Raw genomic sequence first — 6,925 nt, forward strand, 5'->3', positions numbered from 1 at the left:
TTGCTATCTCACTTTTGTTAAGGATTATAGAGCTGGAAGAATTTTTAGGGTGTGAACATTATAATATAAACCCAATTCTCCAATCAGACTATGCCTAATCCAACCAAGAGAGATCTTTAACCTAATGTTACAGTCTTTCAATGGAGATTTCAAAAATCCTTATTATGTCTGTGCCAATATAGTAACTTTGAATGTCAAGAAAATATATATCTCCACATCAGAGTCAGTGATTTGGGCTCCAAATCAAACAGGAGTAGGCTGGATTTACATTTGGGAGATTGAATAGTGCTTTCAATGATCCCAAGTTTCTCAAAGCTGCAAAGACTGATCTTTTTAATGAAGATTGTTTTCTTGGTAGCAACATACTGCTGTGGATAAAATCTTGAACTTGGAGTCAGGAAGAAAGAGGCAGAATTCAAGTTCAACTTCCAACATTTATTATCTGTATGACCAATGGCAAGTTATATAATCTTTCTGAGCCTCAGGCAACTGTTTAAAACTATAAATTATATTCAAGACATAAGACTATGAATCATGGAACACCACTTTCTCAGAATGATCCTTTTCTAATCATCCAAGGATCACTGATAAGGCATGGGGAAGGGGGGAGAGGACAAAGGAATAGTATACAAAAGTTGTAGCATTTTACTAATAATGATTTATTCTGAGTGGTATGAGAAAATAACAAGGACATAAATGATCAGAAAAAGTAATCTTGTAAGATTGAGGGATAACAGTTAGTATAAGTATTACACAATAGCCATGATTTTTTTTTTTTTAAATAAGAACCCCTATGAGTTAAATTGATTCTCTCTGGGGTAATTACAGGAATCATATAGAAGACAAAGATGAGTTGCCAACTGCACCATTGGAAAAAGCATACATGCCAATGAGATCACAGATATATTGATAAATTCAAATAGTGTAATAAGAAAAAGACTTTCAAGAATCTTCTCCAATTCTCAAATTTTACCACTAGTCATTTAGGTAATTCAGGCTTTTAACCACTAAAATGCAACACCGATGCCTTATTGTATATAGAAGCAACCTTGAGTTCTCAAAGGTTATAGCAGCAGAGTGAAAGCCCTGGCAGGCTCATTCAAACTGGAAAGGCTTCAAGTCCAGCCTGGCAGTGACAGACTATACGTCTGCCATCTCCCTAGCTAAGTGTAGAGAGGCATATTATCACCAGAAGGTTGGCCACTAGGGGATATTTTTTCCTGCCATAGCAACTCAGGAGCACCTTCTATTGAGGAATAAGAGGGGCGTAGTCTTTGTCACTGGAAAAAAAAAATATCCATCTCAAAGAAATCATGAATCCTTGAAGTATTGCACATAGTGATGATTGAAATTTCTCCATAATAGTTCATCCTACCTTGATGGGGTGAATAACCAGTTAATGAAATTGAAGATCTTTCAAAGTACATACCATATGAACAGTATGTTATTTATAATTTTATTATGCTAAACACTTTAATATTATATAAAAATATTTTGGGTTCTTCCTTATTTCACTTTCTTTTTGTAAGTTTATTTATACAAAATTTTAGTTCTCTGCTTCTGTCCCTGTTTTCTGAAATTGAAGAATCATATTTTCTATCTCCTGGGTCCACATATTTAAGGCTGAAAAGAACAATAGAGGTCTAGTTCATACCCCTTCTTTTACAGGTGAGGAAACTAAGGCCAAGAGAAGTAAAATGTTTTGTTTAAGACTATACAGATAGTGCCAGATAGAACTCAGTTCATCTGTTTCCAAATTCAGTACTCTTTCCATTGAACTACTCCAAAGGGAAAAGAAAGGTACCTCACTTTAACTTTTGTTCTGAATGGTTAATCTTGTTTTGTTCATAGTACCAATAATGGTTTTATTTCTAGGCATTAAAAATGAATATAAATGTTTTCCTTTTGATTTCTATCCCATTCCTTCATATTTAGAGAAGCCTCTTAAGCTACTTTCAATGTACTGAAAGCTGACCAAACGGGGAAAAAAATGAAGCTTATTCTTCACAGAAACTTTCTGGATAATACAATGTATGTACTTATAATGAAATACTACAATTTACTTTGTAAGTGGAAAGGATGCTGGATGTAGAGGATTAGAATTTTAGCTCTTCCATTTACTACTTGGATCACTTTAGACAAGTCTCAAACTCTTAATCTTTCTGATCCTCAGTTTCCTTATCTGTAAATGAGGGATTGGACTAATTAGCTTCTAAAGTCTCTTCCTACTCAAAATCTATGATCCTATGATCATTGCCAATTTAATGATTGTTATGTGGATGAAATCATGTGTTCCTCTCTTCATTTAATAAAATCTGAATTTGTCACATTCACTCTAAGGAATAGTATACTTCAAATTTAGGAATTAAAGGATTCTATAAGCCATGCTAAACTTAACTTTTGATCCTGCTGTTGTCAACTCCACCTGGTATATGTATTATGGTCAATCTACCTATTTATAGCAACTGGCTAATGTCCAAGAATGATTAGGACTTTGGCAGGCTTACTAAATGCTATCAACTAAGTAAACAAACCATAAGGTTGGGGACAAAATAATCAAGGCAGGTACTGTCTAATAAATCATCATATTTGCCAGACTTTAACCTATTTTGTTATAATTACATGTTCTGACAAACATTGGAGTGTCTTCATTGTTAAACAAGAACTAAACATTTCAGTCAATTGTATGCATTAAAATTTTCTTTCAACCAAATATACTATTTAAAAAAAAAAGAAAAACATAGACATGTATCTAGCAAACATCAGCAGAACATGAAAGCAGATTTAAAAATAAATATAAAAGCAATTGCTTCTATTAAATATAGTGAAAACCAAGAAAAATTAATAAGGATATTCCATTCCAAATAACTATAAAATACCTAAAATCTCAGGAAGTGAACCCACCATCACACATGAAAAAGTTATATAAATATAGGTAAAAAAAATTTTTTACACAAATAAATGTAAACAGGTATTCACTATTCCTATTTGGGATGGGCCAATATAATAAAATGGCAATTCTATGTATAATAATTTACAAAAATAGTGCTATACCAATCAAAATTCTAAGAAAATATATAAAACTAATCAAAATAATAAAAATTAACTTGGAAAAACAAAAGGTTCATTTTGGAAATTATGAATAAATGTAGAAATAAAATAGTACCAGATTTCAAACTGTATTAAAAATAATCACCAACATTATTTAATTGGTATCAGTTTAAAAATACATATGTAAAATCAGTGGAACATACGAACCAATGAAATAATTGAAAACAATAGTTTAGTGATTAGTTAACCCAATCAGTCAGACAATAATTTATTAAGTACTTATTATGTACCAGGCATTTGCTAAACAATGGGGATATAAAGACAGACAAAAAAGCAGTTCTTATCTTCTGGGACCTTATATTCTAATGTGGAAAGAGAATTTGTAAACAACTAGATACATAAAAGATATATACTGAGTAAAATCGAAAATAATCTAAGAACAAAAGGCAATACTATTGAAGATTAGAGGGAAGGAAATGAGAAAACCTTGTGCAGGTAGACTTGAGCTCAATCCAAAAAGAAGCCAAGTGAGGAAGCACACAGTTCCAACAATGCAGACCAGTACAGAGGTGAAAAGTGGAGAGGAATATTTGAGAAATAGTAAGGCTAATATAGTAGGTCTGTAAATTATATGAAAGCAAGTAAAGTGTAAGCTTAGAAAGATAGGGAGGAGACACCCGATAAAGAGTTTAATACCAAAAAGGAAAGTTTATTTTTGAGTCTGCTGATAATAGGGAACCTGTAAATAAAAGGCTATTAAATAAAAAATAAAAAAAAATAAAAAGATAATAGGGAACCACTGGAGCTCATCAACCACCTAGCTTTAGCACTCAACTTGCCACTGAGTGGAAGATAATTGGAATTAGGAGGGTTGAAGCAGGTAGATCAGTTTAGAAGGTTTTTTCGACAGTACAAAAAATTTTAAAATGGTGAAAAGGACATGCTGGGATGGCAACTATATGAGTGAATAGAAGAGATCCAGCACACATTTCTCTAAGAAAAACTCCCTTTTTGACAAGAACTTCTGGGAAAGTTAGAAAGTATTTTGGCAAAAAATTACATTTAACAGTGTACACTATATATCACAAAAAGCTCAAAATAAAATGACATGAATATAAAAGATAATTCCATTAAAAAAAAAATAGAGAATGAGCTTAGTTACCTCTCACAATTACAGTTGGAGAGAGAATTCTTAATTAAACAAGTAAATTTTAAAAGCTTTTGTACAAATAAAATTAATAAAGATAGAATTACAAGAGAAATAGTAGGGAATGTATTTTCATCAACTATTACTGGTAAAAAGTGTGATATTTAAAATACAGGGTGTTCTAAAAGTATTCCTGAAATTTTAAGCTACTTTAAAACTGCAGGAAGATTTTTAGATTACTCTGTATTAAGTGAATTGACAAAAATACCATTAAACATTTGATTAAAATATTAATAACTTTCAAAATAAGAGTTGCAAACGATATCTAAAAAATACTTAAAATCACCAGTAGTAAGGTAAATGAAAATGAAAACAATCCTGAGGTTTCTTTGCAGAGCCTTGCAAACTGAAAAGATGAGCAAAAAAATGGCACTGAAATACTAGAAAGGTTAGGAATACTTTTAAAATGTTAGTAGAAATGTGAAGTAGTTCAACCATTTGAGGTATCAGTTTGGAATTAGGCAAGAAAGAATTTAAACTATCCATACTCTTTGACTGAGATCCCACCATTAGGCATTATTCCCTAAGGAAATAAAAGAAAAACAAAACTGAAATATACAATAATAGGTAGCAAAGAATTTAGAATAAAGCAGGTATCTATGAGTTAGGGAATAAATGTTTTCAGTTATTAATATTCTATTGCATTTATATAGCATAGCTTTTAAACTTTAGTATCATCATTATTATATTAATTCAATGGGATGTTATTCTCTATTACAAAATGACAGAAAAGAGGAATTCAGAGACATGGTATAATTTGTACAAACTGAAATTGAGTAGAATGAAAATAATATATACAATGACTAAAATGATATAAATGAAAAGAGCACCAAAATAAAGTTGAATTCAGATATTAAAACCAATGAAGGCCTAAAAGAACAGAAAATGAAGCATGCCTCATCCTTCATGGTAGAAAGGTGGAGGATTGCTAGGTCAGAACATTTCATAAATTGTTAGATATAGTCACTGTATGAAATATTTTTGCTTAATTTTTTTTTGTTTGTTTCAAGAGAGTATTCATGGGAAAGCGGAGTATGAAATGACTGACACAAATACAAGTGATATCAATAAATTTTATTTTTAAGAGGAAGAAAGAAATTTCTATGTACTTCAAGTGATGTGATCGTATTAAAATGAAAATAAAAACCATAATAAAAATAATGAAGTAAAATTAAATTCATTAAAGTAGAGACTAGGAGAAAAAAATTAGCAAAGCTACTAAAAGTTTTAGAGATTGCTAAAATGTTATTCATACAATACAAATTAATATTCTTATTGAGTTGAATTACTTCTACAATGCAGATAAAAAGGAGGTAGTCATCTTTCCAAAAGCTCTAGAACTATAACTACTGGGTGTTTTACATATCTAATTAAATTCAATATGGTATTACTTTTGAAATTTTAAGCATTAAAATTTTATTTATATTGTTGTTGTCGTTTTTTTAATATGAGATTTTTTTCCTTCACAAAACCCTACCCTAATGCTTCATGACATGATCTTTCGTTTTCAAAGACTATACCAGTAGATTACAAATTCTGAATATTTCTGGAGAAATACTGATATTCTTACTATAAATGAAAGGAGAAGTTAAAAAGAAGTTAAAGTTAATTGGGGAAAATGTGATTCACAGGCTCTCCTTTGGATAGGCAAACAAAGGAGTTTCTGTGATTCAGTTTTATCATGCAGCCAAAGGAAATTATCAAGGGAAACTGGGGGATCATCTTATTGTGCTCATGAAAAACATAAGCAAAAAAGACCACTAAAAAGTTAGGTGAGTGGTTATATATTGTTATATACTGATTAAAATCCCCCTACTCTTCCACCATCAACAGAGAAACGGAAGAGGACCATAGAGAATTGAGAGCCATTTTCCATTTTTCTTAGTTTCACGGGTTAACTTGAACAAAGAATTCCTCACCTAATTTAGCACATGTCAAAATTTGTTGAGGTCTTTTTTCTGGACTGGACCTGACCCTAAGCTAGTTCCCTGGTGGTTTACGTAGGGTATTGAATGATTAACAAAATAAAATAATATTTAATAAAAATAAAATAATAATTAATAAAATATTTAGTCATAGTAGCATGCAATTAGGACACTTCTGCCTGAGTCAACTTATAAAAACTACTTTTCCTGATTTGTCCATCATTGTCCACTGCTAAGAACTAGAGGGCACCTAAAGGTCCACATAGGCTGTTTTATTCTCTGACAATCTGGAAATTATATCAACATACTGGGTTTACTTTATAAAGTGTACCAAGTCTTGTCAGTTTTACCTTCACCACCCCATTCTCTTCACTTACATAGCCACCATTCTTGCTCAGCTCCTCACCACCCTTTAGTCTTGAATTACCTCATTATTAGCTTCCTGACCTCCCATTTCTCCCCTTTCCAATCATACCACACATGATTGTAAGACTGATATTCCTAAGGCATGTCTTACCATTTTATTGACCTCTTCAAGTATCATCAATGGTTCTCTATTGCCTCTAGGATAAAATATAAGCCACTAAGCATAGTACTTAAAGTATTCCAAGATCATATTCCAAACTACCTTTCCAGAATTATTTCACATTACCCCTCTTCATGCACACTATGTTCAAATCAAGTTGGTCTAAATAGATCATTCCATCTCAGGCTTTCCTGCTTTTGTACAGGCTATGTCATA

This window comes from Sarcophilus harrisii, chromosome 4, assembly GCF_902635505.1.
Source record: "Sarcophilus harrisii chromosome 4, mSarHar1.11, whole genome shotgun sequence".
Lineage (NCBI taxonomy): Eukaryota > Metazoa > Chordata > Mammalia > Dasyuromorphia > Dasyuridae > Sarcophilus > Sarcophilus harrisii.